The following is a 21,746-nucleotide window of genomic DNA, read 5'->3' on the forward strand; positions in this document are numbered from 1 at the left end:
ATGTGAGTTTGTATCGTATCGAGACGAAAATTCATAAACGGGGTTTTTTTTAACGGTCAATTGATTCCTGATCTTAAATTTAGTAGCAAACGACAAAAAAGGTGATTGTACATATAACGTGTTCAACATTTTTGCAATTATTGTTTAACAATCCATTGGGAAATGCATCTGAAAATTGACATTTATTCAAACTGTTCATAACATATTCTTAATTGAAAACGAAACGGAGTACGTATGGGATCAGCTAGTATAAGATAAATAACAGTCACTGCAAGTTTACGCTCTAGAATCTTTGATAAAGCTATCTATTTTTAAGCGTTGTGAAGTCACGGAAATTGTACTGTTTTAAAATTTATGATTTACTGAAATTTCACATATTGTCGAAAATTGGAGGTCTCTTCAAACTTTTTGAGTGGAATTTAATGCAATTTTTAGATTGAAAATCGGTTAAGCTGGTTGTGAGTTGCACCCGGGTAAAGAATGCGTTGTGACGTCACGAAAATTTATTTACTTTTTTTCGAAAACGTTCAAGACTTTTTACTTCAACACTATGATAGTATTTCTTCAATACAAGTTCAACACAACAGTGTGCTTCAATAAACCAATTCTATTATCAAGTTTTTAAAGAAACTAAATTTTTTTTTGCATTAACTCAGTTGTTTTAAACATTTCTTATAAAACATATAAAACAGCGCTTAGAAACGCTTGATGCAAGAATTAACAAACTATCAATCAAATGAAATCCTCATCGATTTTGTAAAAGAATATTTGTGAATCATAAAACAGGTAGTTATCTGTGATTTGAATAAAAATCTTGCAAAAGGTCAAGTTCTTCATATACAGTACCGTTCATAATTGTATAGAAATTGGAAGCACGCGCACTGTTTCTTAAACTTTGAACTTCCATAACATTTTACTCTGATGATATTTTTTGATCAAATTTTCTGCAAAAGATAGATCAACTATCACACAATCATGTCACAAAATTTGAGCTTTCTGAAGTTTGTGTGGCCTGAGATACATGAATTCTACGAAAATCGGACTTTTTGGACTTTTCTCATTCAAACTGCAATGTCTCAGAAACTGCGCTACATATTTTGTTCAAATTTTGCAGAGTGATTGTGGAAATGTATAGCTATCATGTCTGAAGTTTTTGAAAAGATCGATCGATGGTATCAAAAGTTACTGGAGGTACAATTTTTCAGGCATGAACCTACAAATGCGATTTCTATAGAATTTTGGACGATTCATGAGAACAAATTCGTTTCCATCCTCAAATCAGTCTAAAAATGTCTGGTAAAAGAAATGAAGCAAAGAAAAACTGGAATAAATGATCTATTTGTGTTTTAAAGACAGAATCTCGCGAAATTGTTTTGATTTTTGGTTGAAATAGATCTACTGGTTGTTAAACATAAAATAGGACTTTCCTACGGAAACAATCGTCCAAAATTCTATAGAAATCGCATTTCTAGGTTCATACCTGAAAATTGTACCTCGCGTAACTTTTGATCCCATCGATCGATCTTTTCAAAAACTTCAGACATGATAGCTATACATTTCCACAATCACTCTGCAAAATTTGAACAAAATATGTAGCGCAGTTTCTGAGATATTGCAGTTTGAATGAGAAAAGTTCAAAAAGTCCGATTTTCGTAGAATTCATGTATCTCAGGCCACACAAACTCCAGAAAGCTCAAATTTTGTAAAATGATTGTGTGATAGTTGATCTATCTTTTGCAGAAAATTTGATCAAAAAATATCATCAGAGTAAAATGTTATGGAAGTTCAAAGTCGAAGTGACAGTGCGCGTGCTTCCAATTTCTATACAATTATGAACGGTACTGTATCTACAGTTGCGTTCAAAAAAGAATGAAATCGCGTGAAGCTGCGCACCCACTTCCAACTTTGACAAGCTGCCATTTCTCTCTCGGTTGATATTTTTTTTTCATGAAAATTTCACACAATCTAGTTCAACTATCCATCTAACACTCTACAAAATTTGAAGTCTTTACAATGATGAACAACAAAGATAGAGCTATTTCCGTAAAAAAGGGAAATTTGGAGTTGCTTCACTAAACTTGCTGTATCTTCGACAATTTTCATTGAAAATCCTTGAAATTTGGTTCAAAGATGTAAAAATGTTTGATCTACTACCAGGCCAAGTTTCGTCAAAATCGATGAACGTCATCAAAAATGGTGCCGGGTACAAAATCAGGCTCATTATCGCCCAGCAGACGATTTCATTCTTTTTTGGACGGATGTTTGTATGGAAAACATCGTAATCCATGTATTCTTGCTTTTTCATTAACAAAATCATAATCTTGTCACCAAGAATGTTGTAAATTGATAGAAACTACATTCCTTCTTTGTTTAGAAATAGAAATTGTTCCAACAGAGCTGGTATTGAAACAAAAGAGCGAATTGAATACTCGCTTTAATTGTATATCAAATTTGTTTATCGGAATAATTAGCAGGTCATTTCTGAATCTCTGTTCTTCTTATTTCGAACTCTATTGATACATTTTCTCTTCCGAAACAAAGCACGAATGAAATTTCTATCAATTTACAACATTCTTGGTGACAAGATTATGATTTTGTTAATGAAAAAGCAAGAATACATGGATTACGATGTTTTCCATACAAACATCCGTCCAAAAAAGAATGAAATCGTCTGCTGGGCGATAATGAGCCTGATTTTGTACCCAGCACCATTTTTGATGACGTTCATCGATTTTGACGAAACTTGGCCTGGTAGTAGATCAAACATTTTTACATCTTTGAACCAAGTTTCAAGGATTTTCAATGAAAATTGTCGAAGATACAGCAAGTTTAGTGAAGCAACTCCAAATTTCCCTTTTTTACGGGAATAGCTCTATCTTTGTTTCCCGTTATTGTAAAAGCTTCAAATTTTGTAGAGTGTTAGATGGATAGTTGAACTAGATTGTGTGAAATTTTCATGAAAAAATATCAACCGAGAGAGAAATGGCAGCTTGTTAAATTTGGAAGTGGGTGCGCAGCTTCACGCGATTTCATTCTTTTTTGAACGCAACTGTATGTTAGAATGGAAAACATTGCTAGTAGCTTCTATTTCTTTCTGGCATTATGCTCGAACAAAATCAGTTCCATGAAATAAATGTAATGAGATTCAAAAAAATCTTTGAACATGAAAACTTAATAGATTAACTTTTTTATTAAAAAATTCATAAGATTTTCATAGAAAATTAATTAATAAAATTAATTAAATTATTTTAATAAAAAAAAACTGCCCTCATTCAAATTTTCTCCTCAAAGAATGTCACTAGAAAATCCAAATCGAACCCTGTGCTCACATAAAATCTCACAAAAGAGACTTTGAACTGAATTACAAAATTAAATAAATTCAAATATGTACTAGCACAAGGTCTCATGCAAAATTTGGGTCAGATTATTCTAAGGAAAGGGGTTGCGCAACGCACCTGAAGTGTGTATGGAATTATGTAGATTTTGTTCGGCATGATAAAAAAAACCGTTTTTCATCAATAATTTAGGTCTTTATCAACCAATTTTTCTTTTAATTTGAGTATTTTAAAGCTTTGACTATGACAATATTTCATCTGAGGAACGCGTTTCGATTAGAGTTATCGTAAAACAGCTATAACGTTCAAAATTAGCGTCGATTAACGATCATTCAGATATTTTTTGTATTTGACCCATCAGAAGCTTATTTTTGAAACTCAAAAACCTTTTTAACTAAACTATTGTCGAAATGGAATCTTGAGATAAACTATTAAAACAAATCAGCCGATAGGGACTTCAGAAATTGGTGCATAACTTGGTTTTCATGTCCTTCCAAACCCAATTTCTCATAATTCCATACAAATTTTAGGCTCATTGTGCACTCTATTTGCTTGGGCCAATCCCCAAATTTGGCACTGGACTTTGTGTTAGGCCTAGGATCTATTTAAACAATTCAACTTACAAGATTTTCATTAGATGGCTGATTTAGGCACTCTAGTGTAGATTAACTATCTTTGAAAAGATTGAAGGTCTTGAAATTATCATTTATATTTCCTTTCCTTTGCAATTAAAGATTAAAAAGATTAAGAAACACATTTCAACGCTTTTACGAATAAATATTTCCTAGTTTAAGTTTTGTCCTAAATAATATTCCCATGATAGCACAAAAAAACTTCGAATAAAATTTATATGAGCAGTGTTGCAAACCTTATCTGCTTAAATGGGCCTTTGAGATTTAATTCCTTTTAATTTTTGGGAATGAATGGATCGATTTCATCACCAAATCACATTATTGATTAAGTTTTTAAGCATTTTAAGTAAATTAAGCATTCATTTCAAGATTATACTTTGATTTATTTCATGTAGCTTACCATTAAATTTCGTGACGTCACAACGCTTTGCAAAACCCTGCTTTAAAAAAAATGGTGCGTTGTGACGTCACGAGACTGAATCGCTCTAAAATAAATTGAAATCAAAATTTGAAAAAATCAGAAACAGCGATTTGTTGGTTGTAATGAATCGATACTTTCCTGAAATTTTCATAAAATTTGATCAAATAGAAGAGCAGAAAAATGCGGCGTTGTAAAAAAACTGAAAAGTGGAAAAAGAGGCGCGTTGTGACGTCACGATTCCTTTTGCTTATATTTTGTTAACTATTTATTCTATACAAATACTTTTGGTTTCAAATTGTAGAGAATAAAATTTTGACCTTATAATGTACAATTTTTAACAATGTGCGATAAGACCAGTAAAACTTACATACAATTTTTTGCAAACGTTGTGACGTCACGCTGGAATGCGTCACATACATTTACTGACAAGCCTGGATATATGAAAAAATCTTTAATGAACAATAATTAAAGTATAAAGCTATCTAAAGTGAAATATACACGGGTACACCTTAGATCTTTGACTGAAATCATAAGTTTCTGATGATTTAGTAGCTTTTCCAACATTGCTTTTGGATATTTTATCAATTATCCAACATCAGTTGAAAAGTTTGCCTAGGCTTTTAGTGTATAAAATTTGAAAAATAAGTATTCGGCCTATTCGGCCGAATACTTGGTTCAACTATTCGATGAGCCGAATATTCGGCTTAACGGTTTTTCGGCGGTATTCGGCGCCGAATATTCGGTACATCTCTATTTAGAACGATTATTGATTGAAAAATTAAAAAAATGGAAAATCTGAACAAAATCTAGGCTTTATTCTTAAACATACATATGTACAAAAGAAAAAAAAAAAAGAAAATGACATTAAATTCAAAGTTTTCATTAAATCACAGAAGCAGTGTAAAAATGGAAAAGAAGGATGAAACAAAAATTTAATTTCGTTTTGGGAATTGTTAAAAATCGTTTTGGGAATTGTTAAAAATCGTTTTGAACACAAATCTTAAATTTTTCAAAGAGAAGTTTAATTTTTTTATATCAATAAATCCGGGTAACATGCTGGAGTGAGACAAGGATGTATCTTATAACCGCTACTTTTTCTAATCGTAATGGATGAGATTCTGACTGGATCTATCGACTGTGCGCCGAGCCGAGGATTGCCGTGGAATCCTTCAACAATGGAGCAACTGAACGACCTTGACCTGGCTGACGATATTGTTTTGCTCGCCCAAACACAACCGGATACGCTGCTACTAATCGTTACCGGATATATAATCGACTTTGCTATCGCCGTTTTGTGGATTGTACCCAGAGTGAGCTTCGTCGCAACCCAAAAAAAGTTCTGGAAATTTGTGGACTCCAAACGGAAAGAGTCCGGGCTTCCAGCTATACTTTAATTAAACAACCGTATTGCTATGTCTCCTTCTGAAAAATGCCATCTTTTTGCGGCGCACTTCGCCAGTGTTTATTCAGACGCATCGCCTACTGCCGAGCAATTAAACTCCGCCTTATCACGATTACCCGTCGATTTGTTAGTTCTGGATGTTTTCACCGTTAGCGAGGAAATGGTTTTAGAGGCCATAATTAAATTGAAGATCTCCACTTCAGCCGGGCAGGATGGAATACCGGCGTGTGTATTGAAAAAGTGTCGCACTTCAGTGGTGGAACCTCTTACGCGCATTTTTAATCAGTCTCTAGAGCAGCAAAATTTTCCAACCATCTGGAAAAAATCGTTTATGAGCCCAGTGCACAAAAAAGGTGACAAACAAGATGTTGTTAACTACCGAGGTGTCACATCGCTAGCTGCCTGCTCGAAGGTATTTGAGAGGATAGTCAACGATGTCATGTTTTCGGCCTGCCGGAACTGGATTTCTGAGAACCAGCATGGATTTTTTCCTAAACGTTCGGTAACTTCAAACCTGATGGTTTTTACATCCTTATGCATATCAAACATGGATGGCGGCAAGCAAATTGACGCGATTTATACCGATATTTCAGCGGCATTCGATTCTGTAAACCATGACATTCTACGGAAAAAATTGGTTAGATTGAGATTTTCCGAACGATTGTGTGCGTGGATCAGAAGATACCTAACGGATCGGCGATTGGCTGTAAAAATAGGTTCTGCTGAATCTTCGGATTTTATTCCGAAGTCTGGAGTACCCCAAGGCAGCAATCTGGGTCCTTTATTGTTTACGCTCTTTTGTAACGACATCAACTTGGTGCTGATTCGATGTGGAGTTCTCCTGTACGCGGACGACCTGAAAATATTTTTAGTCATAAAAAGTCAAGCAGTCGTGAATTGGTGCCGTAATAATTTACATGTTTTAAGCGTTGCAAAGTGCTGTATTATCACGTTTGGGCGTAGGAAAAATCTGTTCATGAATAATTACGATATTCTAGGCGAGCAGTTGCAACGTGTTGAGGAGATAAAGGATCTTGGCGTTTTGTTGGACAGTCATATGACTTTTAAGCGTCATTACTCTGTGGTACTCGAAAAGGCAAACCGAATGCTGGGATTTATTATAAGTTTGAGCAAAGAATTCCCTGATCCAGTGTGCTTGCGAGCTCTGTATTGCTGCCTGGTGCGATCGATTTTGGAATCTGCGAACCTAGTATGGTGGCCTTTTGAAGCTTCATGGAAAGCGGGTTTTGAAGCCATCCAACGTAGGTTCGTGCGTTACGCTCTTCGTGAGCTACCTTGGGAGAATCCTTTAAATTTACCGCCATACACTCATCGTTGAGCCCTGCTTGGACTTCATACGCGGTCGGATCGTCGTTCCATCGGTCAATCGCTGTTTGTGGCTAAGATACTTCGTAACGAAATTGACTGCTCCTGGCTACTTTCTCGCTGTAATATTTATGCTCCAGAAAGAACCTTGCGTAATAGAAACTGGCTCTCTCTGGAACCCAGAAACATGAGCTATGGCAGCAACGACCCTCTTCGTTCCGCAAAAATGTGCTTTTTACGATATTATAATGTCTTCGATTTCAATGTTTCTACTGCAACTTTCAAACGCCGTATTAAATCTTATTCAAGTGACCAATTAAGAAATTAAGAAAAGCATCATGTAATGTGCTAATAATATAAAGTAGATCATTAAGACACCTATGTCCACCTATTCGAATAAACAAACAAATATGCAGAGCAAACTCGACGACCTCACCGAAAGCTTCAAGGCAGCAGGTCTCAAAATCAATATCAGAAAGACCAAGTCGATGGAAATCAACACAGAAAATCGTTCCAATTTCGTGGTAGCTGGACAACAGGTTGAGACAGTGGAGTGCTTCCAGTATCTTCTGAAAATCTTGGCCAGATTACGCCTGATGGTGGTACCAAGAAGGACATCGAAACCCGGATCAGAAAAGCCCGATTTGCGTTTGCGAGTCTCCGAAACATCTGACGATCACGCCAGATCTCTCTACGAACTAAGATCCGAATCTTCAACTCAAACGTCAAATCCGTATTGCTGTACGGGTGTGAGACTTGGTGCACATATGCGGTGACGACGCGATAACTGCAAGTTTTTGTGAATCGCTGCCTGCGGAGCATCATCCGCGCTTGGTGGCCTGGCAACTGGATCTCAAACGTTGAACTTCATCGCCGGTGTCATCAAAAGGCGCTATAAATCGAGATTCGGGAACGTAAGTGGAGATGGATTGGACACACGCTGCGAAGAGATGAAAACGAGATTTGCAGGGAGGCGCTTGACTGGAATCCAGATGGGCATCGAAGAAAAGGCAGGCCCAAAAGCTCGTGGCGGCGAAGTCTAGCCGCTGAAATCCGCACAGTTGACGAGAACCTTGGCTGGCAGCAAGTAAAGACGCTGGCTCCGGATCGCAAGCAGTGGAGATCTTTTATCTCAGCCCTATGCGCCGGTCAATCGGCGCCGGACCCTTAGGTAGGTAGGTAGGTAGGGGTGTTTTTGGAGTATTATTATCTTTCTGTCGAACGACGAATACGACGTTATAAACGCACTAATGAAAGCTCACGCGAGAAATGTTTTCTTTAGTTTTGAATACCTTACTATGCAAATGCTTTAAAATAATGCCATTATTCATTTTTGCCTAAGTTTAACAAAGCAATTGCTTGTTTCTTATTCATATCATCTTTTGTCGTGATCTTTTGGAATTAAAATCGCTGGAGGTCCCTATCGTGCGCTCAAAGGGAGCAGTTCGTTTTCATCTTCTCTCCAGACGTGTCGTTGAATGATAGTCAAAATTAATAAACAATTAACTTGTTTGAAATACCGTTCATTCGCGTTTGTTTAAACAATTAATTGGTGTTTAGTTTAATAACATGCTGGTGTGTGGAAATGTGTGTGGAAGTGATTATATCCGGACACAGGGGGAAACCAAAGGCAATCGTTTGCCACCTTCTTTAGCGGTACATACTTGAGTGTATTGGGATGTGCAGTGATTTGCGAACGAAAAATAGTTTACCTACACATAACCGATAGTTTCATCTAAACAAGAGACTATCTGCTAAAGCCGGTTGATTAAATGGTGATAGTGTTTATTGAGAAAAATTGTTTTGAGAGGTGCCATATTCGGCGTTTATTTACCTACATCGAAATAAGGTAGGTACGCAAAACATGTACGAACAAGAGGCGCGGATCATAGTAGGCGAGCGGCGTCTCTTTTGCAGAAGCAGAAACCGGGTGAGCCAGTTCCAATCATTCACTCTCTTTCCTCTATTACCCAGTAAGCGCGTCCTCTCAAAAATCGACAGAGAATTCAAAAAATTGAGTACTGAGTATCCCGACTAGGGTGGTCGGATTTACCGGTTTTTTTCAAATTCGGTATTTCGGTATTTGTAATTTTTAAAACCGAAAAAACCGGTAAAACCGGTATTTTTTCAAAGTATAACGAATTCATGAAAAGGTTTAGAGTAATTGCAGTAGTAGGGGAACTGGGGGTATAATGCCCAGTGTGGGCAAAACGCCCCATTGCGATATCTAGCTAGATATACCCTTATTTTTAGAATTCGGTACGCTATTCCCTTCTAATTAACAGTAGAAACCTTTTGTACAAAAAATTAGCATCAAATATGCGATGAATCCCTGCAAAAATCCAAAAATACTTTTCAAGCTATATTCCTTGCAATTTGTGCCTTGACTTTCGTAAGGAATTATGGCATCTATCGCCAAAAAAATTTACCTGACATCTGTTACAATGATGAACATTGGTCTTGAAAAGCATCACAAAACGAAAAATTTCCTTATTCAATTATTTTTTATGTTATTTTGAACGATTTTTAAAAAACATGTCTAGGTGGGGCAAAACGCGCCATGTCCGTTTATCTTTAAGCATGTTTCATATTTGTTTAAATTAATATGCAGTTCCATCACAACAATTTTAAAGATATATATAAGTTGTATTGGAAAACATAACTTGAAAATAAACGAATATATTAAAAATTCCTAAATTTAATATAGATTTAATTAACTATTCACAAGAATTTCAGTATATCTGGCAGCACTGCGCGTAGCAATACATTTTTCCATCTGTGAAGTAGAATAGAAGTGTTTTTACCTGGCAAACACTTTCGGAGGCACTTCGATCAATAAACACTTATTCAACGTTAAACGGCGCGATTGGGTACACACATATGCGCATTATGCCCCTACTGAATCTGAAATCCAATTTCCTACCTACTCTTCAAACTTCATTAAACTTGTGGCCTTTTTTGACCTTCCAGTTATTCTAACTATCAGGTTTAGACCAAAAATAAACCAAACTTCCAAATACAATCGAAAATTGAAGTAAATCTTTTCAAATGTATTCTAAAACAAGGCTTTCTTCTTAACGTGGGCATTATGCCCCCTCTTCCCCTAATGGCATAAAATGCTCAGAATTTATAACACAATAGATTTAGCAACATTTCCAATGGTATTGTACCTTTAAAGTATCCCTTTGTCATAAATCTACCATCGTCCTCATGATAATCATAATATTTATCATCTTCATTATATTATTATAATTTCGCTGTGAGGTTGCGGAAATTCTAGAAGTTTCATATTATTTTCAACAAATTTTTGTCTTATACTCTGTAAAACAGTATTCATATTTAAGAACAGATTTTACAGATTTAGTAAAAGTTTAAATAGTTTTTCATAAAAATGATATGAAATTGGATATACAAAAAGATTTTTCGTTTAAACAATAACTTCACATTAATAAACAATACTCAAAACACTGTCACAAAGTTTTTGGTTGACTCACAGAATTACAGATTATTGTTATCTAAAATACGGATGTTTTCCCCGCAACCTAGGTCGTGATCGCATTGAGTTTGCCTTCCCAAAAATAAAACGAACAAATAGAACTAAAAATCTATTAAAGACCAGTCAAAATTCAGCCAAAATATAATTGTTTAGATCTAATCCATACGCTCTTTGTTGCTATTATACTAATGCCAATTTATAAAAACTTTAACTGCTTTGTTTGGAAAAAGAAAATGCTTCAACAGTGTTAAAAACAAAAACAACAGAGTTCCTTCAATTATCTTGAAAATATTGATAAAAAAAAATCATACAAACAGTCTATCATGTGTTTAAATGCTGACTCTGCTGAAAAGTTATAATAAGTTTTTAATATTTTTGGTTTTAAATTTCAAGTTTTTGAAAGTCCGGCACCGCCTAGAACGATTTAAATAAACTTGGCCTGTTTATAGATTTTTGCAACATTTTGCAAATTTTACCAAATTCCAGCTTATCAATGAAAAGTTCAGTGATTATTGTGAAGCAATCTTAAATTATTTGTAGCTGTGTCTTTTTTTTCAGTCATTGCGCATTGTACACTTGTTCAGTCTTTAAATGTTGTGGATCGTTAGTTCAATAGCTGAACTGAAATGTGTAACGTTTCATGAAAAAAGCTTTAATGCAAAAATTCCATCAACAAATTTTAGCAATAATCAAATCTCACATAAACCTTGCAGTAAGGTTTATAGAGCTTGGATTGTGAAGCTGATTGAAAAAAATTTGAGTATTTGTACTCATAAATATTTGGTAAAAAAAAAATTTAATTGTGAACAGTGCCAAATAATGAAGAAAAATTTACCGGAAATACCGGTTTTTTACCGTCCTAAAAGTCGGTATTCCGGTATTGAGAAAATGGACGGTTTTACCGGTTTCGGTAAAACCGGTTTGACCACCCTAATCCCGACTTAAGAAAAAACGTTATATTTCGGCGACACTCGCGCAGGCCGGAGCCGATATTTATTCTTATTTGACTTGGGGGCCGTTCACTAATTACGTAAGCACGATTTTGGAAATTTTCAACCCTCCCTCCCCCCCTGGTAAGACAAAGTAAGATTTTTCAAAACCCCCCTCCCCCCCTAGTAAGATCTTACGTTTTTTATTCTTTGAGAAATTGACACGTTTTTTTAAAAAAAAGCTTGAAAATATTAAAAATGTGATATACATGCTTCAACGCAAAACACTTTTTAAGTAAAATTAAAAAGTTGTATTTGAAAAGCACAATCTATACAAAACAACAGATGAAATGTCATTAAAGAAAACATTATTCAAGACATATTCGGGGTAACATTAATTTTCAATAAATTTTCACAATCGAATAAACAATATAAAATCTAATTTCCGATTTCAAAAAAAGAGATCAGGTTAGCAAAAGCTACCATAAAAAATTGTCATGTTTTTTACCTGAAAATCATAAAAATCTTAAAAAAAATATTATTCTATACTAAAACTAGAATTGGGGCAAAACTGTTTAACGACAATCACGTTGTCAACTAACCTAAAAGCCCAGACTCATTCTGCGGTAAGCTATAAAGTTTTAGAATTTTTCGGAGTTTTTTTTGTAAAATTCAGAGTTGGTAGTGTCTTTCACTGAAAAAACTGTCTATAAATTCATTATTTAAAGCACCTGATATTGATTTTTAAAGATTTTTTCTGGATGAAATCATTTTCGAAATATGATGGATTCAAATCGTGGTGTCAGAACGCGCCATTTTCCTTGTTGTTTCTATAAATTTCTCAATTAAAAAGATTGATGGAAAACGAAAAGCGACGATCTTTTTAATAGTGTGATTTTGTGTTTTTGATGGCATGTTGGTTTGAATTGGTTCTCTATAAATTTTATAGAACCTGCATTTTTTTTAATTCAAAGACATTAAAAGATAAATATATAACACAAAAATTATCAAACAAATAGGTAGTGACTAAAAAAACCTGAGTGATATGATTTCATATGGTTGGGTTGTGATGAATTTTTAATGTAATATTTCTTACGTAAGATTTTTGGAAACCCCCCCTACCCCCCTAGCAAGGGATCGTAGGCAAATGTAAAATCCCTCCACCCCCCCTATGTGCTTACGTTATTAGTGAACAGCCCCTTGGGAGCATTTTTCTGAAGAACTTAACTGGGCCGACGGGCGACGGCTGCTCGTTTGATATTATTCATATTCTTACCTCACCGGGTTACTCGTTTCGAATAAACTGTGTCCAAGCAAAGCATTGTCAGCAGCGATGCCACACATACCGATTTTCCGGTATTTATACCGATTTTTGAGCGAAGTTTTGACCAAGAATCGGTATATACCGATTACCGATTTTTGGCAAAAAATACCGATTTCATACCGATTTTTAAGATTTTAACTCAAAACTCATTCCACTTCAACATTTCCACTTCATTCAAGCTATCCTCGAGAAGGTCCCGCAGAAAGAAGACAAAGTTCGGTAGCTGGCGTGGCGTAACTTTGATCTGTACAACTTTTGAAGTATTCTGCAAAGATCTCCACTGCTCACTCTAATAATTCGTTCAGTTGTTCGCGCTGTTTTGTTCCTTTATTCTGTCAAATGATGCACTATTATGGTACACAACCTCAAAGCCAATGGGCTAAGCTCAAGGCTGATATTTGACCTTCTTTCTGCGACTGCCAATATAAGTTCCTTAAGGTCAATCTCAATTTTTCAAGGAAATACATACACCGTTTGAATATAATCATAATCCTTGTTCAACTCGTCGCCTGATGGGGTATGTCGAGATTTGAAGCGCAATCAGATACACGGTATGTAATATCATCGGTATAATCTTCAATCCTTCTGCATCTTGTTAGCCAAATAAATTATATCATAAGTACCTAAACTGCAGAGATCGCAGAATTAAAGACCACGCGAGGAAAAATAGGTTTCAGTTATTGTAAAACTATGTGTTTTTTAATCTTTTTCGAAAGAACACCTTCTTTTAGAGCACATCTCTCATTTATTTGCACATGAAATTTTTCGATTTTCATATGACTAATGCGTAATTTTTCATAAAATAAAATTTATTTTTTATTGGCTATAAAAAAAATGAAGCAACAACTCTCTTAACTTTCTGCAATCATTTCTTTCTCTAATCGCTAGGACTCATATCTTATACTAAAGCTTAGTTCTTTTAGAAATGGGACACTTTCATTTGCTAATAGCTCGTTAACTAGTTATTGGATATTAAAAATTTTGACAGCATTTTGTTGCCTGTAAAAAGTACTATTCGACCTATTTTTTTCAAAATTTAAAATTTACGCGTTTTTGAGATATGTACGATGCAAGAGAAAAAGAAAAAAATAATTTTGCACAGTTTCCTTGAAAATACGTCATCATCAAATTGATAGCTGACAAAACCGTTGATTATTCAAAGAATTACTGAGTTTTTGTGGTGGATAAGTATGCAAACACTGTCAATAATGTCCACAAAGTTCAAATCAAGCATTGAAGTGAAGCACATGATCGGCAACAACGGTTAAGGATCATCAAGGAAGTCAAGTCTCATACCAGCATTTTTAATTTTCAATAAACGAAAAACTAAGGGTAGATCGCTGAAATGTCCAAAACAATTTTCTCCGATAAACTGAAAGTGTTGCGTAGTAATGACTCATTGAAATCCAACCTCAAACAACCATTTTTTGATAGTTCCAAAGTTCTTAAGCTGTAAAACCGATACCGAAAAAAAAACGTTCAAAAATGTGGTAAAAAATAATCAAATTTGTTCATTTCGAAACAACTGAATCCACTAAAATGCTTCCAGTTTCCAGTTTCCAGAGAAGTATTGGACCAAAAAGTATCAGAAATTGAAGAAGGAGGGTGAAGCCACCTTAAATATAGATTTTACGAAGTATAAGTTGGAGAAACTGATCAATACCACGACTGAAAAAAGTGTGCGTCGGCCAATGGGAGATACCAAGAATAAAGTAGAAATTTCTTTAACAAAAAACGGTAAATATTTTTTTTCAAATTTTTTCATGAAAGATCATAACATTACCTTCTTTTTCTTCATAGAAAGTATTTGGTTCCAACGAATGGTTTTTGAGATACAGGCATTCGTAACTGTCCCATTTCTAAAAGAACTAAGCTTTAAAAGCTGAATTAGAGAGATTGGCAAAAATCCATCAATAAAACGAAGAACATCAATTTGAGCCCATATTTACCTCGAACGTCAAAAAGCCATTGGATTTGTAAGTGTTTACGTAACTAAAATTTCCTTTAGGTTTACGGTTCTATTCTTGCCTTATCGAATTTATCAAATTTACATCCCACTTTAGCCAAACATCAAAGTTTCAAGTTTTTACTTAATTTATATGCATAACCAACGAGTAACCTGAAGGTGCTTGCCATGCCCCTATTTTTCTTATCAAACGATAACTTTTAAAATAAATTTCCATTCAGTTATGACTACTGGAAAGCAACACTTGTTTCGGATTTTCTGCTGAATTTTCAATTGTGATTTTTGCTTTTGTAAGCAAAAGCAGATAGTTTTAAAATTTAAAAAAAATGTATAAGTCATAACGAACATAAAGTTCTGTTAAAATTTCACAACCGTCATTTTGTGTAAACTAGTGTTACCTAGAACCAAGTTACGGAGAAAATGCAATAATATATGCTAAAACACATTAAGTCATCTAGTTTTGAACTAAAAATGAACATTCATTCAAATACCGATTTTCATACCGATTTTTAGGATTTACATACCGATAAAAGATTTTTTTGGGTTTCAAAATACCGATAGAAATGTGGCATCACTGATTGTCAGTTCCTGACGTACCCTCGTGTGGTGCGGTCGGGTGATAACGGGCGGTAAATTTTTAAACGAAGGATTTTAAGGTGTTGAGAAAGTTTAGTGTTATGTGAAGTGTAGTGTAGTGAGAAAATGTAAGACATCGCCAATAAGGTGTAACGTTCGGTAAGTGACATATTATATTTTATAAAAACGAATATCATTTCAAAAATTTTTTACTGGTGAGAATATCCAAGAGCTTCAAAGAAATCACACGTCAAAATATTTGTTCGGATTCTTGCGATATTTCAGGGTGTCCTCCTAAGAAATATTCTGATTTAAATAAAATATTTGTGAAGTGTTACAATTTTTTCTAAAGCCTCTAGAAACTTTTACGATGCAGTATACCGAAAAACAAAAAAACCATACGAAAAATTAAAATCTGTTATTAAAAAATGATATTTTTGCTATGGATGTACATATGTATTTATCTATATATATAAAAATGAATGTTTGTCTGTCTGTCTGTTCCCTATAGACTCGGAAACTACTGAACCGATCATCGTCAAAACTGGCATCTGAGGGTTTTTGAGGCCGGGGATGGTTTCTGTAATAGTCAAAACTCTATCCGACTTAAGGAAGGAGAGGCTTCCATACAAAATTTGTAGTTTTTCGAAACAAATTAAAGTCATGACATCCATTTTCTTGAGATTTTTTTTTTTCCTTTGGGCGGTTTGTTTTTCGTCTCTATGGTCGAGGCGTCGCAAAAGGAAAGTAACCCAGGCATAGCATACTGATCAGTAGGAATATTTTGGCGCGTATTTCTCAACCAGGGGTTTGTTTTTCGTCTCCATGGGCGAGCAAACGTCGACGCAAGAGGATAGTAACCAAAGCACACAAGCACACTGTTTATTGATTGCTGGAAAATTTAACAATAAGGCGCCTGTTTCTCAAACACGTGGGGCGATATGCAACCTAGATGGGTTTTTTTCTTGCTTATTTGATTTGTACACAGCACGTGGTAATAAATGACGCCTATATGTGACTCGGATTGGTATTTTATCAATCGAATTAAAACCAATTGAGAGATTTGCAAAAATACTTCCATATTTAGTTCGTGTTGATGTAGGTAGCATTCGACTTTTCATTCAAGTAACATTAGAACATGTTCAAACGTTCAACTTTTTCTGTTAAAAAAAATTAAAAATTATGTTTTCTTCTAGAAATTGTTACTTCGGCTTAAATACACAACTGAAACGAATTTAGAAATGAAAATGGGAGCTTTTTATTTTAAATAATTCTGAAAAAACCATCGTACTTTTTGCTTACATACCAATTCAAGTACGTACTTAACATGAAAAGTGTTTTTGTGTTACATGGCTGCATAAAAGAGACTTTTGATCCGCTTCGTTTTTGAAAAGCCAGACTTTAGAACTGATATTCAACTGGACGCAAAATTTTTAATAGAAATTTTTAGTTTACCCTTAAAGTGTTAAAAACAATATTCACTTCTGTCAACTTCTGGCAAGGGCAAACGTCGAACTTTTAAGAAATTCATCTTCAAAATGATTCAATATGTTGGAAAGACCAGAAAGGGTATTCTTTAAACAGCATTCGTTAAAAGTGGAGTAACAAACATAAATTTATATTGCAGGAATACTGCAGATATATCAGAGAAACTTGATAGAACAAAAAACAGGAATTCGTATTAAATCCATTTTAAAGCCATTACTCTGACGCATCTCTAAATAAGCTTTGCATTGACACTTGCCCCAATATATGGGACAAATGTAAACTTAGAAATTTGTTTTTGCCTACATTTTTGAATATTTGACTTTCAAAGAGAAAATAAAAAAAAACGCTGAGAACTTATTTAGTGATGCAACTGATATTTTTTTAAATATTTATATGTTTACCGTAGTAAATTTATTTAAAAAAAAAAAGAAATTTGCACTGTATTTAATACATAACTAATTTAATATATTTTTCATTACCATGATAAGTGCTGTTTGGGTATCGAGCCGGTTAATTTGCCTACCTTCTTCAAGCAGTGGGGGACAAAATTGAAAAAGATGGGAGAGCTCCCATGTAAATTTAAGATAAAGAGTCAAAGAAGGGACTATATTTAAAAAGGTTTTTTTGGGTACAGAGTACAAATTTCAGATCTTGAAAAAAGAGTTTAGAGATCAGTAAATAATATATACCATCTTTGAATTGCTTTTCAGAACTACAGCTGCAGCTCTCATTTCAAAGTTGTTGGTTCTGAAGTATGATGAGGTTTGATTTAAAACAATGCTCTCTAAAATCTAAATTTCAATAAATTTTTACAAATTACATTTATTTCCGGAAGGTGTAGCAAAGCACAACGGGTCAGCTAGTGTATGAATAAATAATTTAAACGGAATACGTTTTCAGAAGAAAATTTTCTATTTTTCAAATATCACTTAACCAGGGCTTTGAACTATTTGTTTTCCATTCAGATCTAGTTAATAATACAACAACAAAAACAATCAATGTAGAACCAGATTCAAATTTATTTGAATAAGATAAGCCCCAACCCAAAAAATTTCAATAAAAAACACACAAAGAATGCCATTTGAAAAATCCTAGAATATTCCAAAATATAAATCTTCGTATGTTCTGGTAAAAATACAAATAACCAATCTGGATAAGTATATGAATTCTGAATCTTAACTCTGGATACGATTTTTGCTTCAAAATAAACTCTAAATCTGAACAATGAATCTGAAACCTGAATTTAATTCTGAATCTGAATCGGAATTCTAAAATCTGAATCTGAATTGAATTTGAATTCTAAATCCGAAATCTGAATCAAACATCTGAATTAAGTTGAACCTGAAATCTGAAGCTAAATCTGATTTTTAAATCTGAAATCTGAATTTGATACCTGAATCTGAAATCTCAATAATGCCGAATCTGAATCTGTAATCAGACACTGAAATCTGTATCTGAAATCTGAATCTAAAATCTGATAATGCTGAATCTTAAATCTAAATCTGAAAACTGAATATGAGAATCTGACTTCTGGATTTGAAATTTGAATCTGAAATCTGGATTCGAAATCTGAATCTGAAATCTGAAATTTTAAATATAAATCTGAACAAAATTTTGGAAAATAAATCTGAAATCGGAATCTGAATTCTAAATTTGAAATCTGACACGGAAACCTTTATCTAAAATTTAAATTTGAAAGCTGAATCTGAACTCTGAATCTGAATTCTAAATCTAAATTCTAAATCTTAATTCTGTATCTTAATTCTGAATCTGGATACAATGTTTTGGTTGTTGAATGGTCTTTAAGACTGAGTTGGCCATCCAATAACCAAAACATCAAATAAGAATCACAGTCGATAACTCCGAACAAGAATCTGGATTCTGAATTTGAATTAAAATTCTGTATTTAAGTCAAAAGTTTGATATGTAGAAAGTATGAATCAAAATTCCCTTTTTTGAAGCTTGATTGTATTGTTCTGATTATATCTATTTGCTATTAAACAATTCTCAGTCGGGTATTAAAAATACAAGAAGATTTTGAAAAAGAAATTTGAATTTCAAATTTTAAAATTTGGAAAAAGGAATATAGTATAAAAAAACTAAACTAAACACTGTTGTCCAAAGTTTTCTGAAAACAACGGATTAGATCAATAAATATAAATTTAATTGTTTTGTACGCTGTGGGAAAAATGTGAGGCATACAAACGAAAAAAAAATGCGGGTAACGGTTTCTGAAAGGATTAATGCAATAAAGCGTTAATCTGGGAAATTGCGTTTTGTATGCCCTTTATCAAATCAACACCACTGTAACGGAAATTATTCGGCATGCGTCGACAGATCTGAGCCGAACACACACACACCACGATAGGAACGCACGAGCACAATTCGGATTGCGCTCTCTTGGGGCGGCCTAACCATTTCTACTCAGATTTAGTAGTACTCACGCCCGAGACACGCATATGGTGAGTTCCTCTCTACCGATATAATGATGCAAAATCGCCAGAGAGATCGTATCGATTTCTCTGGCGATTTGAGTTACCTCTCTGCCGATTCAAGTTTACCGGGTAACCTCACTGAGTTGCGCTGTTCATTCTTAACGTCGTAGTTTTGTCAGGACGCGGGGAGGTGGTTTGAGCAAGGGTTGGTGAATTTCACCACCACCACGTGCACCAGCAGATTTGTTAATGCAGTTTAAAACATGATTGGTACCCGGTAGTAACATGTTGAAGGAGTGAAAGTTCATTTATTCCGAGCATAATTCCAAAAACTCATCGTGACTCAAGAGTAAAAAAAAAAAATTACTTTACACACATTTTCGGCAAAATACTTTTTCATCTATCTTTTTACATAACTGCAATATTTTCAGATCTTGAAAACTGTTCCAATCTTCTTTTTTTTCAGGCTGAGTGATAAAATCGACATTTTTCTTTTTTCATGTCATGTTGCTGCGTTTTTTGAGGTAGTCGAATTGATATTCAAAATTTTTGAATCAAAAATTGTGTATAAGTTGTATCTCTTTTTTGTCGACAATAAAATTAACCCTTCGTTTCATAAAGTGACAAATTTGCAACAATTAATTAAAGCTGTTGTAAATAATGCAGAAGTTCAAATAGTCAAATTTTTTCTTCATGGCAATCATATTTCTAACTTCAAGATACGGTTCAATTAAAAAAAATTACTTTCCGAGTATATATGTACAAACTAGACCAAATTCAATCTGAAAAATATGAAATGTTAAAAAAAGGCTTATTTTTCAGAATTTTGACCTAGTCCAATTCGCACCGAGGAAAAAAAATTGACTGGAAAAAATATTTTTGCATTTTCAGTAATGCACAATTGAATACAATTTGAAGATTTTTTTAAATTTTTGTCTGATATAATGGCTTTTTATTAATTGTTGCAAATTTGCAACACCATGCAACGGTAGCACCTTCAGTTACGTACATATATGGGCTACAAAGTGTGTTTTAGATAGTTTCATCGTTTAAACAGTGTATATGTTTTCCGATAAAAGTATTATTATTTTAATTTTATATTATCATGTTATCGAGACATTTTTAAAAATAATGCAGATCCATTATCCTCTAACTGAACAAAATAACTACCAACTGTAGAAATATGGGAAAAAACAGTAAAAATCCTTTTGACTAGATCATCAACCATTCGTATCATAAATTGTAAAAAATAGCATTAATTAGGAAACCTCGTTAGAAATCCTGCATAAAAGTTGAAAAATTGTATTTCTAAAGGGTCACATATGTACATATGTATGCTGTATGTTGGTTATCCACCATGGGTTCACCGCAGTTTCTGCCTAAGTATGTTTTCAAATGTATTCTCAGATTATTTAGTTCGATAATATATTTCCAAAGGGTTACATTTAGTACAAATTTGTGACTTTTGAGTAGTTGAAGTATTTGTAGTAATAGTTTGAATCTATAATTTTTCAAATACAACGAGCGCTATGTTTCTATGATTTTAAATATTATATTGTGATCCCCGGGAAAGATTTTCTGGGTTCGAAATAAATATTTTCGCATTTTTTAGTAAATTTGTTATTGACATACTTTTTTTCATACTAGTACATTGAATTTTTAATTGAAAATGAATTATATGTTCTCAACATTACACAATGTAGAACCCTAGTTTAACATGAGTTCCATAATGTGCTTCAATTACTTTTTATCATTTAAACAGCATTAATGTTTACAGTAGGTTTTAATTTTTTCAGAACGAATGTGATAAGGAAACGGTGCATGATGGTGAAATAGCAGTTTCATTTTAGTCCTACTTATAATTCCGTTAACTCTTCTGAATGTGTACCATCGAAAAATCGTTTTCGATATTGGACCCTAAACGTTCCCCTTCCCTCTTCCAAATTAGAATCAAAGCTAACAGTTGAGTCACCGCAACTATTACGGCTCCTTCCTCTACTAACATGGATTAAATAGTGATTCACTCAGCAAAATGAAACTTATAAGTAAATTGCTTAATAAATAAACCTGTGATTTAAAAAAAATTAACAAAAGTTATATGAGTACATTTTGAAGGTATTTTATCCATCGATTTTTTTTATTAAGAATATTGAAAATATTGTTCTTTTGTTTTTTTTTATTATTGGTGTTTCAATAAACAATGCAAATTGTTTCTCAACAATTTGTATTCCCTGATTTTCAAGTTACTTGGTTCTTTGCAAATAAGTGTACCATGTACAACAATCACTTTTTCTGTTATAATGGTTTTATAATTCGTTGTTGTCAGCCGAGAATGAACTTTTTTTTAAGATTGTTGTATATTGCGCTTAAGAACCATGAACACGAAGATCATAAAACCACATAAAATCTTTCACAA

The 21,746-nt window shown here is 33.8% G+C and overlaps 1 protein-coding gene across 2 annotated transcripts in view; it reads right to left on the minus strand.

Annotated features, from left to right (window-relative positions):
* Positions 1–21,746, minus strand: part of LOC129756044 (uncharacterized) — a 53,689-nt gene that overhangs the window by 21,156 nt on the left and 10,787 nt on the right. Inside the window, exon 2 of one of the 2 annotated variants that reach the window (XM_055752798.1) lies at positions 6,568–6,646. The exons of the other annotated variant lie outside the window; for it this stretch is intronic. The gene's annotated coding sequence lies outside the window, so the exon portion shown is untranslated. Of the gene's footprint in view, positions 1–6,567; positions 6,647–21,746 lie in introns of those variants that run through there. 2 annotated transcript variants of the gene reach the window in all.

This window comes from Uranotaenia lowii, chromosome 3, assembly GCF_029784155.1.
Source record: "Uranotaenia lowii strain MFRU-FL chromosome 3, ASM2978415v1, whole genome shotgun sequence".
NCBI classification, from domain to species: Eukaryota; Metazoa; Arthropoda; class Insecta; order Diptera; family Culicidae; genus Uranotaenia; species Uranotaenia lowii.